Source organism: Tenrec ecaudatus, chromosome 7, assembly GCF_050624435.1.
Source record: "Tenrec ecaudatus isolate mTenEca1 chromosome 7, mTenEca1.hap1, whole genome shotgun sequence".
Classification (NCBI taxonomy): domain Eukaryota; kingdom Metazoa; phylum Chordata; class Mammalia; order Afrosoricida; family Tenrecidae; genus Tenrec; species Tenrec ecaudatus.
This window is the reverse complement of record NC_134536.1, coordinates 88,268,560-88,295,872: the sequence shown is the minus strand read 5'-3', so window position 1 is coordinate 88,295,872 and position 27,313 is coordinate 88,268,560. Positions and strand designations below refer to the sequence as shown.

General features: G+C 41.1%; 2 long non-coding RNA genes and 2 other non-coding genes across 4 annotated transcripts in view; 1 reads left to right on the top strand and 3 right to left on the bottom strand.

Moving 5' to 3' along the window:
* Positions 1-2,771: 2,771 nt before the first annotated feature.
* Positions 2,772-4,592, bottom strand: LOC142453470 (uncharacterized). Its single transcript, XR_012785383.1, has 5 exons — positions 4,564-4,592; positions 3,910-3,965; positions 3,735-3,809; positions 3,276-3,345; positions 2,772-3,072 (listed from the first exon to the last, which is right to left on the bottom strand). It is a non-coding gene; the product is annotated as an uncharacterized LOC142453470 (long non-coding RNA).
* Positions 3,154-3,225, bottom strand: LOC142454021 (small nucleolar RNA SNORD50). Its single transcript, XR_012785559.1, has one exon. It is a non-coding gene; the product is annotated as a small nucleolar RNA SNORD50 (small nucleolar RNA).
* LOC142454022 (small nucleolar RNA SNORD50) lies at positions 3,440-3,511 on the bottom strand. The gene has a single exon (XR_012785560.1). It is a non-coding gene; the product is annotated as a small nucleolar RNA SNORD50 (small nucleolar RNA).
* Positions 4,593-4,854: 262 nt separating the features above from the next.
* Positions 4,855-27,313, top strand: part of LOC142452843 (uncharacterized) — a 97,957-nt gene continuing 75,498 nt past the window's right edge. Inside the window, exon 1 of the long non-coding RNA XR_012785348.1 lies at positions 4,855-5,170. This is a non-coding gene — a long non-coding RNA (uncharacterized LOC142452843). The remainder of the gene's footprint in view (positions 5,171-27,313) is intronic.

Here is a 27,313-nt window from a genome sequence, read left to right as displayed (position 1 = left end):
CATCCACTGATGTGTGAACGTGCTATCTTGACCTAATACTGCTTGCTACTCATTAACTTTAAATTGTATTCTAGTCTCAGCTGGCACTTTACAGCACTGCTAAATCAACCTATAATCCTGGTGGTACATATTTTTCATACTGTCACTCTGCAGCAAGTTCCTTCAAGTAGCCAATAGTTTCTACTTGAACTTATGGTTAGCAAATTGAACTTTTAATTGTGGTAACTCCAGGGCTTTTCACTAGTGACTAATCTACGAAATGCTATGGGATAACGTTATTCTTTTATAGATATGAGTTGAAATGATTCAATGGCACACAATAAGCAAACCAATGATTTTGTCTCTAGCCAACTATATTTTTCAAGTGCAAGATGACTTATGAAAATGCTTTATCACATTTCCTGAATTACATCCTAGATAACCCCATCTGATACAAGTAGTCAGCAGACATTTTATGTGGACCAATGCTCTGCATGAAAACTATGCATCTTTCCAACATCCCACCCCTCATCATCCTGATCTCTTGCTTAGTTCCCCCTCTCTCTATAATTCATCTGGACTTCTTTGGTTTCCAAATGGCCCCTGGATTTGTCTCAAATTTTGTTTCTTGGGATAATCTCTAAGATCTTAACTAAAATGGCACCATTCTGATGCTGGAATGCTTCAGAATTCATGTCTCGAGCCACTTCTCTTCATTCTCTTGGTAGTCTAATCTTATGATTTCAAATCTACCAAACACTTGCTAATGACTTCAACATTTTCATACCAGCTCAGAGCTCTCCCCTCAACTCTTTACATCATTCTCAACATATATCTAGCTAAAAAACCAATCAACATGTGGTTAATTTTAATGTATATCTAATTATAGGATACTTTTGGGAGCAATACACGTTTACCATCTTGATTTTGGTAGTCATTTTATAGGCCTAATATAGATTTGTCTTTGTTTCCGAGTCCTCAGAATCGCCCTCAGAGTACCTAATTTATGAACCAACAATCTCTTCAAGGTATAAACTAGCCGGTTACTATCAAGAATACCAAAATTCCTTAGTTGCAAAAGCAGTTCCACTCAGAGAAGCAATCCCACTTCCTGCTACTAAACTGTTACTCAGGGACATTGTGGTACAGTGAATTTAATGTGGCTCTTCTTTTGAGCCTGAGCAAGAGAGGGGAAGTTGCTCATTAAGATTTGCGACTGCCAACCTCATTCCTGTCAAGTGGAGGCTATACTCTGGACCCTGGGATCTCTGCACAGTAAACTTCCTTGAAGCAGGAAGACAGCTGTAACACTAGTGACAGGGATCAGCAGAATCAGAACAAAGGAATTCCCAGACCAGAGCAGCAGTGGCCTTTGGGCAGGTCAGTTCCTTTCCAGCACTAACTAGGAGTGCTGGGCTTGCTGATCCTTGAAGCTAAAGCTGAGTGGCATGCCTCTGAATAGATGCAACCCCCAATGGCTAATATTGCTCTTTGCGGTGACCTGCAAATTATGGACACCTATATTTTATCCTGGATCATGTCTATAACAAACTACATCCCATTTCTCACCTGCATTATAACCTGTAACTTCATTAATGAAGCCCATAATTGAGTTTTTGCATGGTCATTACACCAACAAACTGGAACATAGTAGAGTGGTATGTGAAGCAAAACACATGGATAAGCACCATTCAATTACTCAGTAAAAAAAAAAAAAAACCACCCTAATCATCAATGTTCCTAATTTTAGTATACTAAAATGTTTTCATTAATCCAAACGGTTAGTGCTTAGACAAGAGAAATGAAATTTGTGCTGTTAACACTAGAGGGTGAGTTTAAGCAAGACATTTCTCAGGAGGCAGCTGATTCCAGGAAAAGGTCATTCCTGGTTTCAACTGTTAGGTCCCTACTTATAGCCCACATACAACAGAAATGTGTATGGGAATCCTTAATCTGCACCTGGCCCATTACCCAAGAGCAGTGCTCTCCTATAGGGTGTAAGTGAAATCACTCAACAGGCAGGATTGCTGCACATAACCAAACAAACTGGACTAGTTAGTTAGAGAAATGAGAAGAGCTTCTAGGCAGTGGCAGACAATTTGAAAACTAGGGCAAAGAGATCTCAACGTTTAAAAATGACTAGTAAGACTATCCTGGGGGATGGGGCTCGAATAAAGGCTTTGTTCAAGTGCAGAAAGGCACACACATTGCCAATGTGACCATGATCCTGCAGTAAAGGGCTGCTGTGCTCTAGAGTTCTCAGAGCAGCCATCTGCACGAATGCCGACTCACTGCCTGGCCACCTGTTGGTCAGAAGCAGAGCTTTGTATTGTTACGTTTTCCCATAGGTTGGGTAAATAAGAATTGACGTATTCGGTTAATGCCATACCACAAATGCACTTATTACCACAGCATTACGATTGTTCTAACAAATGAAATGGACATAAGGCCACAAGGAAGAGGGCATACAAAAACTTCAGGGGCAGATGCCAGAAACCTCCAATTATTTCTCAACTCTGCTCTTTTTAGCAGTGACTTGGCAGCTATGAAAAGGCAGTTTTTTACTCCTTGGGAGATGGGGACTTTCTCTTGGAGACCACCGGACAGCAGTTCTGCAGTCCTATAGGTTCTTTGAGTTGGCTATCTGCTCAATGGCTGTGACTGGATTCGGGAGGAAGAGATTAACCCATATTTAAAGACACAAATGCAGTCTATTCACACCTTAAAATGCTGTCCTATCCTACAAAGTTGCATAAGAAAAATCACCAAAAGCCTTATAGCAAAATAGCATATTTATTTAATTTTCTTACATGTACATATTATGCCTCTAAATAATCAGTCTTTAATAACAATTTACATTTTAAATCCAAGTGATCAGAGGTCACTAAAAATCAAGTATAGGGAAAAAATACCCCAAGCCTATTCGATAGCTTGTGGTTTCAGGTAGCATGACACAACCACATAAATAATAAGAAACTTGATCTAGAGATCCAGGATTTATAACACCCAGCCCTCCAAAATTGATGTTACTCTAAAAGTTTTTCTTGAGCTTTGCACCACCAGCTTTTCACAAGAAATCTCTCGGAACTATTCCTAGAGAAAAGGAGAAAGATCTGTATTAACATTAGAATAGCCCCTTCAAAATAAAATTTAAGTACTGTACTTCAAGAGTCCATCTCAGAAGCCAGATCCGTATGAACTTTTTTCAACAGTCTATTCAGGTTCGGGATAGGATCATCATTGATAAGACCCAGGATACAATATCAACCTACTCCTTACAAATGACTAGTACTTACAGTTAATGCCTCGGTTAGTAATGTCCCAGAAACAGGTCTCTTTTCATTCAATGTCTAGACAGCGACCTCACTGTTGGAAGAGAAAAACCCCATGAACCCTTTCCCCAGACTGCTACCAGCAGACAGCCCACTCAGACACATAAGGCAAACAAAAAATTGGCCTTCTCTCAGAAGCCGAATCCGTATATACACTTATCTTCAGGTAATCAGCTTCGGGATATGCTTCATCATTGATCAGACCAATTTCGAGAACATGCCCAAGGCAATCTTTTAAAAGGCTCATGGAGTGGGTCTTAAGATTAGAACACAAAATGTACATAAAAGAAACTCAACAGAAGCCCTTATTAAAATAGGCCCATTCGCTTTCATGAACCTAAGACAACAGGGGTGTAAGCCCAAATCAAAACCCATCACACCACTGAGCACTTCCCAATCATAAATTACTCGGTGAACACATACCTAAGATCATCAGGTTTTACATAAGGAATTTTCCGGGCAATACTTTGCTTGACGCTTTGGCATTTTCTTTTGCATCTATAAATGGGAGCAAATGTTTTAAGATGAATCATTTCCATCCCTGGAAATATGCTTCTCCCCTTTGCTTAAAGTCTACCAATAACTAATGAGGCTTTACCTTGGTATCTCCACACCATTGCTTCGATATGACACTCAGAGACACTGCCATTGTTCCTACAGAGGTTTGGAAGATTGAGGGTATTTATGGAATGCCACATTTCAAAATTTTATGCATTAAAATTCTCCCCACCCTTAATCCAAATTACACAAAAGGTCACTTGCCACTTGGGGACACAATGACTGTATTCTTGTACAGGGCCTATTCTGAAGTAGCCATTTGGCTCGGCAAAGACGGGATGTCATTCGCCAGTATTGTGCGCCTCTCCAGAGGCCTCTTAGGAAACCTGGCGACCGGCCTCCAAGAGAGCTTGAAAACCCTACAGAAGATATCTACTCTGCACACGTGGGGTAGCTTTGAGTCGACACAGAGCTGGTGGTAAACAGTCGCGAAGGGACGGCTGGGCTAGCAGCCCGATCCCCGCCCCCACGACGCGTTCGACCTCACGAGAGGCCTACTCAAGCCTAGCAAAGCTACTGCGACTCAACGTTAGGAGCCGTGACGGCCGCGCACGGATCGCATTTACAAGGCTGCCGTCTGAAATACCGTGTTTTACGCTCAAATCCCTGCAACAGCCACACAACTACGCAGCCTTATCCCGCACAACCCAACCCAGACCCCGTCTCTCCGCTTTCCGCCGCGAGCCGTACTCACCTGCTGCGTACCAGCTACCAAACCCGGACGTAAAAGACCGGGCTGCGCGGCCTGCAGTCCCTTATATAACCTTCCTAGCGTCAGAACGAGGCTGTCCCTCCTTCCCGTTTCTATTGGCTACGGGCAACGCCGGGGGCGGGGACCATCCGAAAGACCAACGTACGGGAGCGCGCGCGGCGGCTTTTTTTCTCCTGTCCCGGCCGCGCGCCGAAGTTCCGGGGCGTGGCGTGCGCGCCGCCGGTCCGCCCGCCCATTCGCGAGACGCCGCCACTCGTCGCTTGCGAGACGCGGGAGTGCCTGGTCCTTACGTGGCGCGGGAGTGGCGCCAGAATTCGAACCGCGTAGCTGGAGGCGGTGCGGCAGCCCGCGCCCATTCGCGTTTTCTCAGTGCTGGGCGGCCCCGTGCGTGACCCCCTTGCAAACCACCCAGCTGGCTGGCTGCGGCCATTGAAGCCCTGCGGCAGCTGCTAAAGACACGATGCAAAACTGGCAGCAAAAGTCCTCTTTGAAAAATGTGTGAAAGGCCCGCGTTTATTCTGAGCGCTCAACCGCCGGGGAAGCTGCTTTTCAGCACTGCTTCTTCCCGCGCGACCCGCCTTGCTGGCAGGTAGGTTCTGCTGAAGCTCACCCGGCGGCCCTTTTCTGATAGTGTTTCGGACTCAACTAAATGACAGCCACTGTAATGTCTCGATAATTTGGAAGAGTCTTTGTTTGGTTATAATCGGACTGCTAAAATCAAAAAGTGATTCTTTGATTACAGTGCTGAGTGGACATTTCAGTTCATCTTTAAAGACAAAAACCTCATTTATCATTTTTCTAGCACTTAAGCAAGCATGAACAGAAAGCAAAATTAATGTTATTAGTCTTTAGAGTTAGTGAGCATTACAGGATACAGCATTCATTATATTTGGTTATTAGAATATTATAACCAAATAGTAATATCCTGGTTAAACATCAAAAGTAATATTATTAATTACAATTTTCTGATCTCAAAACATGAGAGTATGGGAGAGAGACAGGTCATTCAGGAGTCAATAAGATGGCAGTACAGTGACTAGTGGTCGTCTGTCTCAGTAGTTCTTGTGCCAGGTACAGTTCTGTGCACCCCATTATCCTATCCAGTTTTTACCCACACAGCAAATCTGGCAGGTAAATATTTCATTTGACAGAGGAGAAAACAGGTTTAAAGTCAAATAACCGGGAAACTTTGCTATATTTAATTTCTTTGTACTAAATTAGTTATAGTCAGTACATAAGAGATTAATTTGAGAAGCAGCCCAAAATACTTTATTGAATGACATTCAAAAGGAACTGTTGCCTTAATGAGTAAATGAGAATGAGCATGTGCATGTACACACACACACACACACACACACACACAAACAAACAACCTTTCAACACTAGAACATTCAGATCTCAACTTAGTTTTTGTTTGAAACGAACTTGTAATGTTAAAGAATCCAAGTCTGCTTCAGTTTTACTTCTCCTTTTATAGCCTCTCATACCAATGTTCAGATCTGAGGGGTAATGAATCAGGAGGGTTTTTAAGGCTAGATACTTTTCTCACCTTTAAAGTTTTTTGTTTTTTTAAAAAACATTTTATTAGGGGCTCATATAATTCTTATCACAATCCATACATATACATATATCAATTATATAAAGCACATCCGTACATTCTTTGCCCTCATCATTTTCAAAGCATTTGCTCTCCACTTAAGCCCTTTGCATCAGGTCCTCTTTTTTTTTCCCCTCCCTCCTCACTCCCCCCTCCCTCATGTGCCCTTGATAATTTATAGATTGTTATTTTGTCATATCTTGTCCTATCCGGAGTCTCCCTCCCCCCCTTCTCTGCCGTCCATCTACCAGGGAGGAGGTCACATGTGCATCCTTTTAATCAGTTCCCCCTTTCCAACCCACTCACCCTTCACTCTTCCAGCATCACCCCTCACACCCCTGGTCCTGAAGGGATCGTCCACCCTGGATTCCCTGTGCCTCGAGCTCCCATATGTACCAGTGTACAACCTCTGCCCTATCCAGTCCTGCAAGGTAGAATTCGGATCATGGTAGTTGGGGGAGGAAGCATCCAGGATCTGGGGGAAAGCTGTGTTCTTCATCGGTACTACCTCGCACCCTGACTGACCCATCTTTCCTAAACCCCTCTATGAGGGGATCTCCAGTGGCCGACACTTGGGCCTTGGGTCTCCACTCTGAACTTCCCCCTTCATTCACTATGGTATATATATATATATATATATATATATTTTGTGTGTGTGTGTGTGTGTGTGCATGCATGATGCCTTATACCTGGTCCCTTTGGCACCTCGTGATCGCACAGGCTGGTGTGCTTCTTCCATGTGGGCTTTATTGCTTCTGAGCTAGATGGCCACTTGTTTACCTTCAAGCCTTTAAGACCCCAGACACTATCTTTCGATAGCCGGGCACCATCAGCTTTCTTCGCCACATTTGCTTATGCACCCGTTTGTCTTCGACGATCGTATCATGGAGGTGTGCAGCCAATGATAAGATTTTTTGTTCTTTGATGCCTGATAACTGATCCCTTCGGGACCACGCGATCACACAGGCTGGTGTGTTCTTCCATGTGGGCTTTGTTGCTTCTGAGCTAGATGGCCGCTTGTTTACCTTCAAGCCTCTTTAAAGGTTTTTTAAACTTTATTTATTTTGGCATATATTTCCCCTTTTGTGAAATAGAGTAACAAAGAAATGCATTTGATGTAGTGTCACAGTCCCTCTCATCAGGTCAGTCACAGTACCCCTTTAAGGAGGAGTCCTGGGGGTAGTGTTTACACGTTTTCCTGTAATCTGCAATGCCAGCTGTTCAAAGCCACCAGCCAACTCTGTAGGAGAATGATGGGCTTTTTACTCCCATAAACAGTCTCAGAAACTCACAGGGGCACTTGTACCCTGTGCTGTAGAGTCACTATGAGTCATTATTGACTTGATGCCATTGAGTCCCATTAACACCCACTACCATATGCGATGTTTACTTATTTTCTTCCCACTCTCTTCTTCCCTCCCTCCTGTCTCTTCCCTCTCCCAGCCCCTAGCCAGTCTCAACTTCTTTATATACTTGGTTTTTTTTAAATATACTTGTTTATAATGAAAATTAAGTAGTGTTAATTGCTATGGGTGGCATTGTGCTTTAGGCACGGGGTACCAACCCCAAGGTGGAAAGTTGAAAACCACCAGCTCCTCTGTTAGATATATAAGGTGGTCTCCTGTAATGATGGGAAACCTCAACTGATGGCAGTCAATTGTTTGACGAGTAGTTAAAATTACTTAAGTGTTTCTGTTTATTTTCTGCTTTCCCTACTAGTGTGTGTGGGGTACACAGATGAAGCAGGAATGTACACAAAGAATAAGGAGGGGAGACCAAGACATGCAAGGAGAAGAGGGCTATCTCCTTTATCCTCCCCAATTCTGGCCTCATAAATCTACAGAAGACTCCTCCTGAGGGCCTTTATCACAAAGCTTTTGACAAAGAACTTTGTAGAAGTTACTGTTTATGCTTAATTATGCTTTGAAAGAACCAAACCACTACCAACTTTGTGTAAAAAATCAAACTTACGGTCATAGACTCAGGTCTGACTCAAAGTGACTCTATGGTTAGGGTGGAGCCAGTGTGCCCCTGTGGTTTCCAAGACTAACTTTTCAGAGGAGAGAGGAGAAAGCCTCATCTTCCTCCTGTGGAGCAGCTGGTGGTTTTGAACTGCTGACTTGAACTAATGAGATTGGAAGCCCAATGCTTAACCACTGTGCCACCAGGACTCTTTTACGAATTATGCATATAAAGTGTTAATCCTGTATTGCTCTTTGAATAGTCCTTTCTTTGATGGTGTTTCCCACTGCTCTTTTCTCTTTACTGCATGTGCCAAATAAAATTTTATTTTTCATCACTATTATAACTGAGATGGTTTTCCCCTAGGACAGGGTGTTCCTCTTTTTCCTGGACTCCTTTACTGTGCCTGGTGTCCTTTTCTAGAGATTAGTCCCTTCTGATAACATATCCAAAATGAAGATGAAGTTTTGTCACCCTGGATTCTAAGGAGCAACAACTTCGACGAACTATGCCTGACGTGAAACAGGTTGTACCTAAGTACAATCAATAACAATTAGTTGAATGAATATATATGATGACCTTTTATAGAATTAGAATGAAGACAAAAGTTCAAATGTAAATTCAGTAGTGTAAAGCAAACCAACATGATGAAGTATTTCCTTGGCTGGAGATTATGTAGTTATTTTATATTGAGCCTTGAAGTCACCGTGGGTTAAGCCTGGGACTGCCAGCCACGAGGTTGGCGGTCCTAAAACCACCAGACACTTCAAGGGAAGGAGATGAGGCTGTCTGCTTCTGTAAAGATTTTCAGTTTCAGAGACCCTAAGAAACAGTTCTCTGTGTTTTAGGGTCGGTACGAATTGGAATTGACTCGATGACAGAGGGTTGGCTTGGGCTTGTAACGCACAATAGAAATTAATCTGCTCAAAATGTGAAAAGTAAAACTGTACAGCATAACCCACCACCAGCAAGTCAGTTCCAACCCATATCGACTGTAGGCCAGATGAACTGCTGCCTAGGATTTTGGAGACGTAAATCTATAAAAACAGACTGGCTTATCTAGAAACATAACTTTTCTGCTAGTAGCCAACTATGTAAAATTGTACAAAAGGATATAACAATTAAAATGTAAATTCTTTTCCACACCCCGGAGAAAAATCTCCAGTTTTATTCTCAAACACTAACCACAGTGAACAACTTTGTAAACTTCCTATGCATCTACAAATATAGGAGGTCAAGTAATAAAGAGGGATTGCTACAAAGGTTTCAATTCATTCATGTACAAGTTTATTTCAAACAAAACATTTAGACATGTCTCTGCAATGAGTAAACGCACGCCATCGAGTCAGTGCTGACTCAGCACTCTGTAGGACAGGGTGGACCTGCCCCTGTGGCTTTCCTAGACTGTAACTCTGCTGGAGTATAACACCTCATTTTTCTCCCACAGAGCTGGTTTTGAGCTGCTGACCTTGTTGTTAGAAGCCCAACTCTCTTAAATAAGACTCTTATCTTCGTCTCATTACTGTGCCTTCAAAAAACGGTCCCATCAAAACAGTTGCCTTTGAGGGACTTAGCGGGGCCAGTTCAGTTCAAGGCAGAGGGGTCAGCCCAAAAGGTTATGGTGGTTGTTTTTGGAGATTCTCAAGGAGTAATCTATTTTCTCATAGGATACAGGATGATCACAGGGGCTTATTAGGAAGAAATTTTAAGAAATTGGAAAGAAGAGTAGGAAAGTGGAGCTGAGATATTTTTCCCACCACAACGTTCTGTCTGCTCGTTCTTCAAGGGCAGCATGGGCCGTCCTATGGAAACTTCGTGGGCAAACGCTATCCCATCAAATCTAAAGTCCTGACTTTAGACTTCTTTTGTTCCCCAAACTCAAAGAACATCGACAAGAACACCAGCTGAGTTCCTCAAGAATGCCCGACTGCCATTTGGATGTGGTGCAAGTCCTAGTGCAGTATTTTTCAGGGAAGTATACAGAGACAGAAAGACTGCGTTCAGAAGTGTATAGACCTAGAGGAAGGTCAAGAAACAATGACTTCCCATTTTGATTCTTTGTTTAATAAGTAAAAAAAAATCATATTAATGTGAATGGGGGCGGGCAGCAGAGTGGAAACCTAAAACCCATCTGTAATCAATTGGACATCCCCGTAGAGAAGGGTGACAAAGAAGAGACGAGCCAGTCAGGGTGCAGTATAGCACTGATGAAACACAATTTTCCTCTAGTTTCTTAATGCTTCCTTCCCTCCACTATCATGACCCCGATTTTACCTTATAAATCTGGATAGATCAGAGGATGTACACGGGTACAGATAAGAGCTCACAACACAGGGAATCCAGGACAGATAACCCCCTCAGGACCATTAATGAGAGCAGCCATACCAGTAGGGTGGGGGGAGAAAGGTGCAACTGATCACAGTGATGGACATATAACCCTCTCCCATGGGGACAGAAAACAGAAAAATGGGTGGAGGGAGACAGCAGTCGGTATAAGACATGGAAAAAAATTTTACATTATCAAGGGTTCATGAGGGAGGGAGGGGGTTGGGGGGAAATGAGCTGATACTAAGGGCTCAAGTAGAAAGAAAATGTCTTGACAATGATAATGGCAACATATGTTCAAATTGCTTGATACAATGGATGAATGGATTGTGATGAGAGCTGTAAGAGCACGCAATAAAAGGCTTTATAAAAATAAGTTTTCAATGATTTTTGTACCAATACTTCCTGACATACCCTCGTATGTAAATTTTTAAATACACAAATAGCATCTATATGTTCTACTTTAACTTCCCTTTTTCCTGATAAATATCATAGACATTTTTATATTAGTACATTTACAAGACCTTATTTATTTATTTTACAAAAGGAGTCCTGGTAGTGCAATCAGAAACTAAAAAATTGGAAGTTCAAACCCATCAAGTGGCTCTGGGAGAAAAATCTGGAAATCTACTTTCATGATTACAGTCAAGAAAATCTGCAATGTATGTAACCACGTGGAGAAATGCATGCAAAGATGGGGCTACAGGGCCAGCCCCAATCAGAGCCAATTGACCCCCTCCCTTGACATATGTGCTACAGAGGACAACACGAAACCTACAGGCTGGGGAGGAACTAGCATGCCATGCCCACATGGAAGCAAACCAAGAAGGGAAAAGAGAAAGATGGTCTAGACCCCATATCTGCACACCAAGCCTGGAGTACGACTAGCCTGCCCAGAGCTGCTCAGGCACAGCGAAGACTGTACGGCTGACAACAGCTCAAGGCATGTCCCCTCACGGGAGCACACTGAGACAGATGACAATACTGGGTACACACGGTGTAGAGCGTGATCGAGAATGTATCTGAGAGGAAATACTGAGAAGCCGAATGGAGGGTGAGCATGACAGTGGGATAGGAGAAAGGTGAAAGGAAATAGAGGAAAGAAATAGGAGGCAAAAGCTATTTATAGAGGTAGAGCTATAGGCATGTATATGTGTAAATATATTTATAATAAAAGGGATAGAGGCCAATGTATATATATTTATATGATAAGTATTAAGATAGCAGGCAGACTTTGGGTCTCGACTTAAAGCCTCCCTTAGCACAAGGACACTTGGTTCTGATAACCTGGCACTCTGATGTGGTGAAGAGAGCAGATGGTGCCCGGCTATCAAAAGATACAGCATCTAGGGTTTTAAAGGCTTGAAGTCAAACAAGTGGCCAGCTAGCAGGGAAGCAAATCAGCCCACATGGAAGACGCACACCAGCCTGTGTGATCATCAGGTGTTGATGGGATCAGGCAACAGGTGTCAAAAGATCCAAAACAAGCCATGTACTATATTGATGCAAAAGGGGGGTTGGAGGGGAGACCCAAAGACCATCTGTAATTGGATATCCTCCCATAGGAGTGGTATAAGGAAGGGATGATTCAACCAAGGTGTATTATACACCTGACAAATCACACATTATTCCTCTAGTTCCTAAATACTTCTTCCTTCCCACTACCATGACCCAGTTCTAATTTACAAATCTGGCTAGAGCAGAAAACCCACATTGGTACAGATAAGAGCTCTGGACACAGGGAATTTAGGACAGATAAACCTCTCAGGAACAGTAATGGGAGTAGCAGTATCATGAGGGTAGGAGGATGGTCAGGGAGGGGGAAGGGTGAGAAAAGGGGAACCCATCACAAGATTGGGTGTATAGCTCCCTCCCCACCTCCCCCAACTGCTGCCAAGGGGATGGATAGCAGAAATGTGGGTGGAGGGAGACAAAGGACAGTGTAAAATAGGAAATAATAACAATATATAATTGATGGATGTGGGAGGGTGGGGTAAGGATGAGAAAAAAGAGCTTATATCAAGGGCTCAAGCAGAAAATGTATTGGAAATGATGGCAACATGTACAAATATGTTTGATACAATGGATGTATGGAATGTTATAAGAGCTGTAAGAGCCCCTAATAAAATGATGGGGAAAAATAAAGAAATGTTTCCTATCCTAATTTACCAATTGAATTGCTTAGAGAGGTAAAATATAACAGATCTTTGGCCTTAATATGGAACACACTAAAACAGAATCTCCAAAAGTGAGACTCAGGAGTCAATATATTACACAAGTATCTGGGACAATGCTGTTGAATAGGAATAAACACAAGCCACATTTGTAATTTTAAATGATCTAGTAGGTAGATTTTTAAAAAGTAAAAATAAGAGAAATGAATTTATTAACAATAGCCCCCTTAGCGATCAAGCAGTTTCTGATAGGCTGCTTACCTAAAGTTAACAATTCAAACCTGCCGTGCTTGTGTTAGGCCTGAGCCCTCTAGAGAAGCAAAACCAGTGCTGTTTTTATGGAAATGTATATAGAGACATATCAAGAACTGGCTCCCACAGTTGTAGAAGAAGGTTCAAGTCTACTCTGATGCAAGTCCATAAATCCTATGGAGGCTAAAGGCATCTTCTGATTCATGGAGCTGTAAGGGGTTATGAGCAGGAAGCAGGAAAAAGAAGCAGAAAGACCAGTCTGGTGGATGAAGAGTTGAATCCAAGCTCAGTTATCCAGTGAGGGCACCTGGGATCCATAGCCAACAAAATAAGAGATGTAGTTAGCTTCTGCACAATGTCAACCTCTAGTAAGTGTAGGCCACATCCAAACGAAACCTTTTTCAGTTATATCCATCTGTGAGCAGATTAAAGAAGTAGTACATGACCCTCTTCCACAACTGCGTGGCCGCTTCCCAGAAAATCCCATGGGGTTGGACACACCATGCTATATCATATCATGGGAGAATCTTAGCCCATCTTTCCACTTCTGTAAAGAATTATCATAATGGAAACCCAAAGGGACAGCTCTATCCTGGCCTATAGGATTGTTATGAGTCAGAATCAACTTGATGGTAGTGAGTTTGATTTTTGTATCACACCTTTGTAAAAATTAAACCCAGACCAAACCAAATCAGTTGCTATTGATTTCTTCTATGCTTGGCAATTCCTCTTATTACAGGGTAGAACTACACCATATGTTTTCCCTGGTGATGATATTTATGGTTTCCCTGTAAATCCTTAGTTAAGCATAAAGCTTTTGAGCCACCAACCCTATGGAGCATTTCTACTTGACAACACATGGGGTCCCATTGAGTTAATTTTATATTTTATTTAACCCAATATAACCAAAACGTTTCCTTTTGAATTGTCATCAATATAAACATTGTTGAACATTTTGAATATTTTATATTCAAGCTCTTGAATCAGTGTGCATTTTATACTTAGATCACTTTGTAATTTGGGCTAGCCACATTTTAAGTGTTCAACTGCCACCTGTGGCTAGTGATTACTCAAGTGGACACCACAGGTCTAAGGTGATTCATATACAACACACACAAGGTTGAGAATCACTATACTGTACTATATCACCGATTGTCATTGAATCAATGCCAAACCATAGTCGCCTATAGGAGAGAAGAGAACTCTTCCATAGCATATCCAAATATGTAATACTTATGGAAACAGTCTGTCACATTCTTATATTATTCCTACAGAGTGGTGGTTGGATTCGAACTGCAGACCTTTGTTTAGGAGTCAAGTGCTTATCCATGGAGCCTCCAAAAGCAAAAAGCAAATCTATTGCTATTAAGTCAATTCCAACTCATCGTGCTAGGACTCTGAGGGGGGAGGGGTAAAGCGCCATCTTGTTGTTAGTTGGTATCAAGTAGACGCCAACTCCTGGCAACCCTGTCAGCAGACGCTGTGTCTGAGCACAGTGTTATAGGCACTGCCAGTTCCTCACGCTGCAGGTCTTCTCTCGATGGCTGTCAACCATCATGTCCTTTCCCATAGACTGGCTTCCCCTGATAACTTGCACAAAACACACGAAACAGTCTTTTCATACTTGATTCAAAGGAGCATTCTGGCAATACTTCTTTCCAAGACAGGGTTGCCTGTTCTTGCAGTTCCTGGTAATTTTCGGTAGTTCAAATGTATCAGTTCTTCTCTGTTCTGCCTTATTTGTGATCCAGTTTACAAATACTTTTGAGGCAGATAAAAATACCATATCTTGGGTCAGGAACACCTACGTCCTCAAAGTGAGATCTTTGTTCTTTAATTCCTTAAAGAGATCACTTGTAGCAGATTTTCCCAGCGCAATATGTTGCTTGACTTCCTGACTGCTGCTTCCATGGGCACTGACTGTGGATTCAAGTAAAATGCCTGGATAACGTCCATCTTTTCCCTTTTTATCATGACATCATCTAGTACAGTTTTGAAGATATTTTCTTTCTTTCTTTGAAAAATGCTTTTATTGGGGGCTCTTACATCTCTTATTCCTCCAGTGTGTCAAGCACATTTGCACATATGCCACCATCATCATTTTCAAAGCATTCTCTTCCCACTTGAGCCCCTGATATCAACTCCCCATTTCTCCCCGCTTCCTCCCCTGCCCACCCTCCCTCATGAACCCTTGATAAGTTATAGATTATTTTTTTCCATATTTTACATCATCCTCCGCTGCTCCTCACCCACTTTTTCATTATTTGTCCCCCTGGAAGGGAGCTCTAGGTTGATCTTTGCTATCGATTTCCCCTTTCTCCCCCTCCCCTCCCCTAATCCTGGTATCTCTACTCTCCTTGTTGGCCATGAGGGGTTTATCTATCCTGGATTTCCTGTGTTGTGGGCTCTTCTCTGTAGCAGTGTGCATGCTCTTGTCTAATCCGATTTGTAAGGTGGAATTGGGGTCATGATAGTCGGGGGAAGGAAGCACCAAAGAACTAGAAGACAGTTGTTTCACCAGTGCTCTACTGCGCCCTGACTGGCTCACCTCTTCCCTGCGACCCCTCTGTGAGGGGATGTCGAATTGTCTAGAGATGGGCATTGAGTATCGATTTTTATTTTCTTTATCTTGAGTTGCATTCCATACTGAAGGCTGTAGTCTCTGATTTACATCAACAAGTGCTTCAAATTCTTTTTGCTTTCAGAAAACAAGGTTGTGTCATTTGCATCTCACAGGTTGTTAATACTTCTTCCAATCCTGATGTCTCATTCTTCTTCATATAGTACAGCTTTTGGGGTTTCAGTATCCAGATTGAATAAGCATAGTGAATGGATACAACTTTGACTCACACCTTTTCTGACTTCAACCATGTGGTTTACCCTCCATCTGTTCCATGACTGGATCTAGGTCTAAGTATAGGCTCTGCATGTACACAATTGAGTGTTCTGGAATTCCCATTCTTTGTGTTATCTGTAATTTGTTATGATCCACACAGAAAGGTCTTTGCAAAGTTATACAAACAAACGCACACACAAACAGCCATACACAGGTAACTATCTAACTGGTGTTCTCTGCTTTCAGCCAAGTCACCTGATGTCAGCAATGGTGTTCCTCACACCACATCCTCTCCTGAACCCAGTTTGCTTATTCAGTAGCTTCCTGTCTATGTCCTTCTGTAATCATTTCTGAGTTATCGTCAACAATTTTTTTAATCGAAAGAAATATTCCTATATTGTTTGATAATTTTTGCATTTTGTTGGTTCACCTTTCTTTGGAATGGACACAAATATGGATCAATTAGTCAGTCTTCCAAATTTCTTCTTTTTTTCTTCCAAATTTCTTGACAGCGACTTGTGAATGCTTCCAGCCACATACCGGTGAGCTGAAATGTTTCCATTGGTGTTCCATCAGTTTCTGGAGTCGTGTTTGTTTTGGTACTGCCTTCACAGTAGCTTGGGCTTTTCCCATCTATAGCTTTGGTTCTGGATTCTAAAATGGTTAAACTTTAACCCCTTCTTTTTGAGACCATGATTTCATTTATTTCTTCCATATTTTTATGCTTCCTGCATAATTTAGTATTTTGCTAAATTCAGTATTGGCATAGAATTCTTCAATATTGTAACTCGACTGGAATATTTTCTTTAGTTCTTAAATTTGGAGAAATACTGAGCACTCTTTCTTTTTGGCTTTTTAATTCTGCATCTTTGCACATTTCACTATAATACTTTACTTTGTCTTCTTGAGTTGCCTTTTGAAATGTTCTGTTTTGCTCCATCATTTCTTCCACTTGCTTTAGCCACTCTACATTCATGAGCAAGTTTACGAGTTTCTTCTGACATTCACTCCCCTCACCTGCCATGTTTTTAATGACCTTTTCTTTCCTCATATATGATATACTTGATGTCATATAAGAAATTACTGGTCTTTGGTCCTTAGTATTCAGTACATGTAATATATTCTTGAGGTGTTTTCTAAATTCAGGTGGGGTATTTTGTATTTTGGTTTTTGTGAATTTAATTTTTTCCAGCTTCAACTTACATATAAATACTTTGTGGTAGTTACATAATTCCATGTCAATTTGAAGATATAAAAAGTGTAGGGGTGGATTCTAGGCTGTCAGTCAGGTCACAGCCTGATGGGGCCTCCTTGTGGCCATGACTTTGTCATAAAAAGGGTCCTGGGAACCTCTCCCTAACCCCTCTCTTCTTTCACCTTCCTCCTGGTTGACCCTGATGGTGGCCATAGCCCTGGACATGCATCCACTGCCATTGGATCCACTAGAATTTGCACCCCTGGCCTGTGATATTCCTGAATTCTGTATCAATGTTTCAGACAGACTGCATGAGTCTGAAGAGGGACTTATGAACTCGTATCAGACTTATAGACTTGAGTTGGACTGGGCTGGGGTGTTTTCCTGATATATAAAAAATTCTTGATATAAAGCTCTTTCTTACACATATATATGAGTGTTCCCGGATTTGTTTCTCTGGCCACCCTGGCCTAGTACGCACTTGATGGCCTCAGACGTCCACAGTTGGCTCCTGGCATTATTTTAGCTGCTGATAAGACTTCTACATTGTCCCTTTGCATAAATGCACTCAATTTGATTCTGACAAGGTTTATCATGTTTATATAGTTATATTTATGTAGTTTAAAAAAGGTATTTGCTAAGACAAAGCTGTTGGTCTTACAATATTATATCACATGATATCTAGCAGTTTCTATCACCAAGGCTATTTTTTAAAGCCTATTTTTAATACATATACTTATTTTTTTCAACTTTCACATTCTGATCACTAGTCATTATCAGTGTAGCTTGATTCTTTGTTTGTTTTACTGCATTCCAGACAGAAAACGTTTGTAGAATAATTTAATTTCTTCATCAGCTGACTTTGGTGTTTGTTGTGAAAATGTGGCCATTATTGATTCTAATTCATCTGTAAAAATCACGACCTAGGAGATTCAATGGGGCCTTTTCACTCTGCCATATACAGTCATTATGAGTTGGAATTGACTCAATGGAAAACAGTAATGACTAATGACTGCACATTTTTTCATGTGCTATTGATCATTTGCATATAATTTTCTTGGGGGAAATGTCAACTCTAGTTCTTTACCTGTTTGTCAGTTGAGCTTTAGGACTTAATCATATGTATGACGCTGTTTTCTCTCTCACTTTTGGGGTTATTTTTTCACTCTCTTGATAATGTCCTTTGATAGATAAATTTCTAATTTTGATATCCATCCACTTTTTTGGTTACTCACACCTTTGATATCATATTACGAAACAAGTGTCAAATCAAAGGCCATGAATATTTCTCCATGTGTGTTATTATAAGAATTCTAGATTTTTGATGTATTTGAGTTATTATTATTTTTTGCATATGATGTGAGGTATATATAGTTCAGCAATATATTTAGTATGGCTCTTAGTCTTTGTCATTCTTATCAAACGACTGGCTGGCACCATGCAGATAAGGTCCATGGGCCTCTAATGAAGGTACCGGTCAATTTTGCCAGCACTGTTGCTTATAAAAGGAGCCATCTCAGAAGCAGGAATTAGGACATCACTGCCTTCAGGAAGGAGTCTGGAGTGGAGCGTGTCCTCTTGTTAGGTGCTGATCAAGTCGGTTTTGACCCATAGTGACCGTATGCACAACACACAGAAACACTGCTGATTCCCTCTACCATCTTCACCATTGTTCTAATGTATTTTTTCTTTTGTTATCTTCAGGTTTTTAATTTAATTTTCTAGCAGACACTTTAGTTTTCCAATATAAATAGCTTAAAGAGAAGCGGCTTTTGTGACGAGTGCAATGGAACAGCAAAACAAAAAATAAACACACATCACTTTCACCAGTTATATTCAGTCACAATTCTGCAAACGTTTCCTCCAGGACTGGGAGGCTGAAGGTCTAGGCTAGGTCCATCCCAAGAATTTGCTCAGCTTCATCTTGTCTAGAGGCCTAGGATGTGAGGCTATCAAATTAAAAATGGCTGTGGCTGTGGATGCCAGTAGTACAGAATTTGTGACAGTCTTGCTTGTCCACCTCATAAATAGACCCTTGAGTCATGCTGTTCTGGTGCAGCATCCCCAGGGTCGTGTTGCAGTGGTACGGGGTGGCCCTCTTGTCCATGCTGAGGAAGCGCTCGTTGGCTGATAAGGGGTGCTGATGCTGTTTTGGAATGTTGAACTTGGAACCAAAGGTCAAGCAGCTATGGTGGTTGTAAAGAGCTTCTCTGAGACAAACGGATGACCCGCTCAGGAGTGGCAGGAGCTCTGTCTTCAGAGCTGAAACTAGCAGAGGCATCGGCAACAGACACTGCTGTCGTGGCTGCCCCAGACCAGACAGCTCCTATTGATCCAAGAGCTCACCCCCTGGACCCAGCCGCCAGAGAGCAGCTGCCCTCAGACTCTGACCTCAGCTGACAAAACAGCATCTTGCTGCCCTGTGGCACACTGGCTGGCTTTTTATTCATTTTTAAAAACAGTTGTATTAGCACTTCATCCACATGGCATGCAATTCAATAATTCAAGCATATCAAGAAGAGTTGTACCATTATCACCACATTCAATTCTAGAACATTTTCTTCTTCCTTGTACTCTGTTGTTCATGTAATATTCCTTCCCAATTGTGGCAAAAATATATATCATTCATATTTTTTTAAATGTAGGCAGTTAATGCCCTGCACTGGAAGTGGCAGTAGATTGCTACCAGCAAAATGATGTTGGCATGTCAGTCCAGTCTGAGGACAGTGGGGCACATCGGCTTCTTTATAAGTTTCCTCATGCACCAGGTATTTTCGGACTAGAAGTAACAGGGGCTGCCAGGTTAATTCTCAGGTTCACCAGGGTGGACTTCCAGACACTGTCCTCCTGACAACACACATAGGTGTTGCAGTTTGCCTGTCAGTGAAGATGTGGCGCTCTTGGGTTTTCAGTCAAGGTCTGTGATGTGTCCATTGTACTCCTAGAGTTCATGATCCTTTACTCACTGGCCCCCATGATTCTTGTAGATGTGGACTTTGTGATTATTGGGATTAAGGGTGATTGTGTTCCAGCCCTGTTCTAGGAATGACAGGAATTGAGTCTAGTAAAACAAGGGAATGCTGCAAGGTGTAAAATCAAGAAAGGTGTGGTAGTCACCTAATATGGTGTACATTTAAGGATTTAGAGTGTAGGAGGGGAGTCAGTCTGGAGATAGCCAACGAGACTTCTGTGGGCATGGGCTTCTCCTGAGAATCTTGGGAAATCTGGTACTTCCTGTTTGGAGGCAGAAGACACTCCTCTCTTTCTGTCACTCCCTGGGAAACATTGCAGAAGACAAGCCATATGAATGCAACCAGACCTCGGAAGCTGGAGAAGCCACTTGACCCTAAGACTTTCTACCAACTGGCTTGTGACCGTCCTGCATTTGGCTTCATTGCGTGTTTCATGAGTCTGAAAAGGACTTTATAGACTGGTATTGGACATATGGGCTAATATTAGACTATGGACTTGGTCTGGACTGGGCTGGGATGTTTTCTCAATGTTTAATTGCTCTTGTATACATATGAATGTACATGGCTTTATTTCTCTAGTCTACCCAGACTAACACAAAAGGTGTGTCAGTGTTGTATCCCTTCTCCATACTTAGTCAGTCTGTTGGCTGAACAACAAATACAAGAAGCTTTATGAAGAAGAATGCAGCATCAGGACTGGAGGAAGGCTTGATAACAACCTGTGACATGCAGATGACAAAACCTTGCTTTCTGAAAGCGAAGGAGGACTTGAAAACTCAAAAGCTGCTGTATTCAGTATGGATTGCAGCTCTGTGGAAAGATAACAAACATCTTCACTACTGTATCACTAGACTGGAAAAGGATTGATGTTGCCAAGTAGTTCACCTTGTTTGGATCCATGGTCAATGCTCATGGAAGCAACAATCAAGAAATCAAATGACAGGGTTGCAAGGAAGGAATGTCAACCAGGTAAAGCACAGCACCAGTAAAACACACAATATTCCTCTGGTCCCCCCCCCCCCACACACTATCATGACCCCAATCCTGGGGGCTAGGCTGGAGCATGTACACAGGTGGTCCAGGTAAGAGCTTAGGACACATGAAATCCAGGTCAGATAAAGCCCTCAAGAACAGAAATGGGAGTACTGATACCAGGAGAGTAGGGGGAAGGTGGGGAGAGGAGCGGGGAAGAAACCATGGGGGAAAGGAGACAGCGATCAGTGTAAGATATGAAAATAATAATAAGATATGAAAATAATAATTTATCAAGGGGTCATGAGAATGGGAGGGGAGATAAAAAGAGGTGCTGGTACCAAGGGTTTAAATATAATGTAAATGTTTAGAAAATAATGATGGCAAAATATGTACAAATATGCTTGTTATAATTGATGTATGGATTGTTTAAGAGCTGTAAGAGCCCCCAGTAAAATGATCTAAAAATAAAGAAAAGGAAATTAAATGCCATATACTGAGGGAAAGTCAGCTGTATAAGACCTCTTTAAAGTATTAAAGAGTAAAAATATCACTTTGAAGACTGGTGCACTTGACCCAAGGTATGGTATGATATTTTAAATCGCCTCATATGCATGTGCAACCTGGACAATGAAAAAGGTACTAAACCCCTTTTAGTAGTTTTTTTAAAAAAGCAGTATTTAGACAAAGACAAGCAAGGGGGAGATGGCATGTGATATCAGATGCATTTATAAGTAGGAAAGCATAATATTCCTGTGTTGACCTAAGAAATAGCAGCATGTGATGTGAAGTGGGGGGACAAAGAGTATGGCAGCTTCATTAATTAAAGGAAAAAGTCCAGCGTGAACATCGAGTCAATTGCAACCCACAGCAACCCTGCAGGCAGAGTAGAACCACCCCATAGGTGTCCAAGGCTGCTAATCTTCATAGGAGCAAAGCCTCAGGAAGAGTGAATTCAGTGTGGAAGCCAGCTTCTAGATTGGAAGCCAGGAAGAGATGATTCTATTTTGGACATGTTAAATATGATATGAAACACTTGCTTACATATGTCCAGTGAACCATCAAATACATGGAACCAAACAAAGCTCCAAGGAAAGCATAGGGCAAGAGAACAAGCAGTCACTAATGTATGATGGCTAACACCATGAGCACAGATGAGTGTGGAGAGAAAAGTAAAGAAGGTCAACAGCAGTGCTCTGGAATTAACTAGCAGAGCATGTACAAATATATTGAAGTAAACAAACTGAAAATATTGTTATTACACAAAGATCGGGTTATACAGTTATAATGAAGGGATGAGATATAAATCTGTTCTCACAGCTTTTGGTTAAATCATGGCAGAAATATGATTGTCAATTTAATTATTATAAGCATAATTAACTTATTCCCAAACAAAATATCAGCTTTAAAAACAGCATAAACAAATTCTATCTTTTAGTGTGTTGCTCTCTTTTTTGAATTTCTAAACTAACCTGTCTAGAAGATCTACATTCGATGGTAGGGCAGACCATTGGATAGCTTAATAGTTCTTGAAATAGGATAGGTGATTGGGCATGGGGATCATGTATATGCGGAAACATCACAAACAGTTCGATACACGAGTCTGAAGTTTGAGGAGAAGTCAGGACTTCAATGTCATTGGCATGCATGAGGTATTTAAAACAGGACACTGAGTGAGATCGTCAGGGAAAGAATCTAAATAGAGAAGAGGAGAAAGCCCAGGACAATGTTCTGGGGCATTTCAAATGTTAGAGGTCTATTAGAAAAAGAAGATTCCTGGTTTAAAATGCTTAGCTGCTAACCAAAAAGTTGGTAGTTCACATTCATCCAGAGGTACCTCAGAAAAGGGCTGGTGATCTAATTCTGAAAAAAATTTGTCATCAAAAACTTTATAAAGCACAATTCTCTGATACATAAGGGGTCAAAATGAGTTGATGTGAACAAAGGGGACCCTTGAACTAGGACAAAACTGGAGAATATGATGTATTAGGCAGTATTCCCTAGGGAAGCAAAACTAATGACTATATATATGTATATACAGACATACAGAAAGAAATATCTATCAGGAAGTTTTCTCACACAGTTGTAGAAGTGGGTAAATTTAGTCTGATTCAAATATGTGAGTCAGATGCTACGATGGAGGGTTTTCCTGAGTCATGTAGCTGCTGAGGAGGACAAACCTAGAAGCAAAAAGATGAACCAGAAAGTGGGAAGGCAACAGGCTGCTGGAGTCAGGTAATATGGGGTAATACCAGACTTAGGGACTTTATCTGAACTGGACTGGGACATTTTCTTAATGTACAATTGCTCTTTGATATAAAGTTCTCTCTTACACACAAATGAGTGCCTATGAATTTGTTTCTCTAGTCAACCCAGACTGATACAATATTCTTGTCCAGGTACTAGTCCCTACTGATAACATGTCCAAAGTAAGTGAGACCGAGTCTAGCCATCCTCGATTCTAAGGAACATTCTGGCCAGACTTCTTTTTCAGATTTAAATGTAAATAACTTTTATTGAGAGGCCAGGCAGCTTGCAAATTGGGAATCACAAAGTCTGGAAGATTCTGAACTAACTGAGACAGGAGATTTTATAAGAAAACACAAGAAGCTACAATAAAATTCAGTGATTGGCTAGTATTCAGGTAATGGTTGCAAAACTGGGTGATAGTACATGTGATTGGAAAGAAAATACAAGGAACTTCAATAAAAAGGGAGTGTTTAGCTGACATTTAGGTAACAGTTACAAATTGAGTTCATCTGGCCTCAGAACAATCATGAGGCCCTCCTTGCATGACTGCAGGGAGGACATGTGCAATTTCAAGGTTCATCCTTGGTAAGTATTTGCTCTGAGAACTGTTTTGAAACAGGTTCCTGAGAAGGACACATTTTTAAATAAGTAAGACTTAAGTTTTTTCACCTCTAAATATTCATATTGTGATTTGGGTCAGAGTTTACAAAGCAAATTGGTTTTCTGTTCAACAGTTCATACATATTTTACTTTGTGACATTGATTGCAATCCCCACAATGTAATATTTTTCATCCCACTTCCTCCCTGTGTTTGCCATTTCCTTTGGTCCTTCTTTCTGTCCTTTCTTGTCTGCTGAGCTTTATCCCTGGGCAAATTCTGCCCCTTTGAACTTGTATGGTTGATTGTAATAATGGAAGCATACCACCCTGGTGTTATTTACTGTACAGACTTCCAGTTATTTGACTGAAATTTGAGCCATAGGGGTAAATCAGTTCCGTTCCTGGTTGAAAAGTGACTGAAGATTGTAGTTTGAGGGGTCCCACTAATCTCTATCACATGAGTAAACCTGGTCTTTTAAAACTTTAAAAATACACTGTACAGCCCGAAATAAACCATGCGCCCTTGCCAAAAAAAAATAACACTTTAAAAATAATTTTGAGTTTTGTTCCACATTTTCCTACTACCCTGTGCAGGGATTTTATTGAGATCTCTTAGTTGGGCACCATTTAGTTCCTCTGCCTTCAGGGTCCTAAAAATGAGGTAGTCAATTTGTCCTTAGAACTTACATCTTAGATTTTCTTCATTCCTCTTTGGTTCAAATCGGGACTGGCTACACTGCTCCCAGAAGAACAAACAAATCTGCTGATGTGCTTTCAATGTTCTTCACCAACACTAGAATTCAAATACATCAATTTTTCTTTGGTCTAATTTTCTTATGCATATAAGGTGATTAAAAACACTGTGACTTGAGTCAGGTGTACCTTAGTCTTTAAGGTGACATCTTTATTTTGTCAACATTCTAATGAGATCTTTTACCCCCATATTGCTTACCCGTCAGACATATACCATGGCCGGGGTGGCTACAAAAGGAGGAAAAGTAAAATTGAAACAGACTTTTAAATTGACACAGGAGACAATTTCAAACAAAACAGAAGAGAGAGAGAGAGAGGGAGAGAGAGAGAGAGAGAGAGAGAGGTATTTTGCAGATTTTCCCATTGCAATGTGCTATTTGATTTGTTGACTGCTGCTTTCATCACATTGATTATGGATCCAAGTAAACGGAAATTCCTGATGATTTCAAACTTTTCTCTTTATCATGATGTTGCTTAGTGATTCAGTTATAGTCCCTTCCCCCCCCCTGAGGTGAAGGCATAATCAAATCAATCCATCATGAAGGCTGTAGACTTTGCCTTCAGCAGTTTCAAGTCCTCTTGACTTTTAGCAAGCAGGTGTGTGATCTGGATTACCTGGTGTTGATGGACCTTTCTTCAATCTAGAGGTTTCACTCTTTGTCATCTAGTCCAGCTTCTTGGATTGTTGTACAGCATACAGACGGAACAAGTATTATGAAATCATACAACCTTATTGCACACCTTTCCTGATTTTAAACCACACAGCATTTCTTTGTTATGTTTGAAAAACTAACTCTTGGTGTATGTATAGGTTCTATATGAGCATAATTCGAGGTTCAACAATTCACATTCTTGCAATGTTATCCATAGTTTGTTATGATCTACAAGCTTGAATGCCTTTGCAGGGTTTGAATGCCTTTGCATGTTTAATAAAACATAAGTAAACATCTTTCTTGTATTCTCTGCTTTCAATCCTACCCATCTGACATCAGCAATGATATCCCTAATTCCACATTCTTTTCTGTATCTGGCTTGAATTTTTGGCAGTTCCTTGTTGATGCACTTCTGCAATCATCTTTGAATTATCTTCAGCACAATTTTACTTATGTGTGATATTACTAACATTGTCTGATAATTTGTGCATGCCATCACATCAACTTTCTTTGGAATGAGGATCTGTATGAATCTGCTTCCTGTCATTTTTCCAAGTAGCTATCTTCCAAATTTCTTAGCATAGACATGTGACTACTCACAGAGTTGCATTCACTTGTTGGAACACCTCAGTTGGTACTCTGTCAATTCATTGGGGATTTTTTTTCAACAACATAAACAGTGACTATACATCTGAACCTTCCTAGACAAAATACACTGGAATCAAATTGACTATATCTGTGGAAAGAGACAGGGGAGAAGCTCAATATTATTAGACAAGACAAGTTTAGGAGCCAAGTGGAACATTCTATTAATTGTCCACTTGCAAGTTCAAATTGAAGCTGGAGAAAATGAAAACAAGGCCACAAGAGCCATATATGATATCGAGTATTTCCTACTTGAATTTAGAGATTATGCCAAGATTTGATACATTGAACACTCATGACTAAAGACCAGATGAGTTGTGAAATAACATCAAGACTATCATACACAGGACAGATAGGAACTGGAAATGCAGGGAATCCAGGGCAGATGATCCCTTCAGGACCAGTGGTGTGAGCGGTGATACTGGAAGGGTAGGTTGGAAACCGATTACAAGGATCTGCATGTGACCTCTTCTCTGGGGGATGGACAACAGAAAAGTGGGTGAAGGGAGACAGTGTAAAGGGCAAGATATGACAAAATAATAATAATTTATAAATTATCAAGGGTTCATGAGGGAGGGGAGAGCGGGGAGGGAGGGATAAAAAATGAACTGATGCCAGGTGCTTAGGTGGAGAGCAAATGTTTTGAGAATGATGAGGGCAATGGATGTATAAATGTGCTTTACACATTAATGTATGGATGGATTGTGATAAGAAATGCATGAGCCTCTAATAAAATGATTAAAAATAGAATATCATACACAAGGAAAGCAAAAAGTCATTTAAAAGACAGGATAAAGAAAATAACAAAATGGCTATGTTAACTAGGTATCTAGAGAAAATCAGTGACATTCATATATGCATAAGAAAGAATCTGATATCAAGGAGACATCCCAATGCAGTTCAACTTAAGTCTTTGGGTCCCATGGTAGCTGTGGCCCTTTTCAGACGTACGTAGTTGCAGTCCAGTGACACAGAAAAGTGAAGCAAGTTGGTGGGTACAGAGTTGCATGATCCAAGGTTAGCAGAAACAAACCAGGACACCAACAGTTCTTAGTTTCAGGTGGCCCACATGGGCTGATGGTGGAAGGAGATCCAGAGTCCAATTGAAGTCTCAGGGAGGAGGAAGGTGAAAGGGCAGAGAGAGAGAGAGACAGAGAGAGAGAGGTCTCCTGTATCTCTATTATAAGAAGAGATGCCAGGAGGCATCATCTGGCTGTGACTTGATTGACAGGTTGGACTCCACTCCTCCACAAGTGATGTTGACATAAAATCTAACTACCAAGATGGGTCTCAGAAGAGACTCTGAAATTTGCTCTAGAAAGTAGAGAAACTAAAGAAAATGGAAGAAATGAACTAGAAGAGCTAAAAAAAAATTTGCAAGAGTGACTCAATATGGCAAAGTAAAATGTTATAATCAAATATGCAAAGACCTAGAATTGGAAAACCCAAAAGGAAAGAACTGAAGAAAAAAACTCGAGACTTGAGTTGCAACATTGAATGTTTCCATGGAAAAAATGGAAAGACAGAAAGTATCAAAAGAAAATGG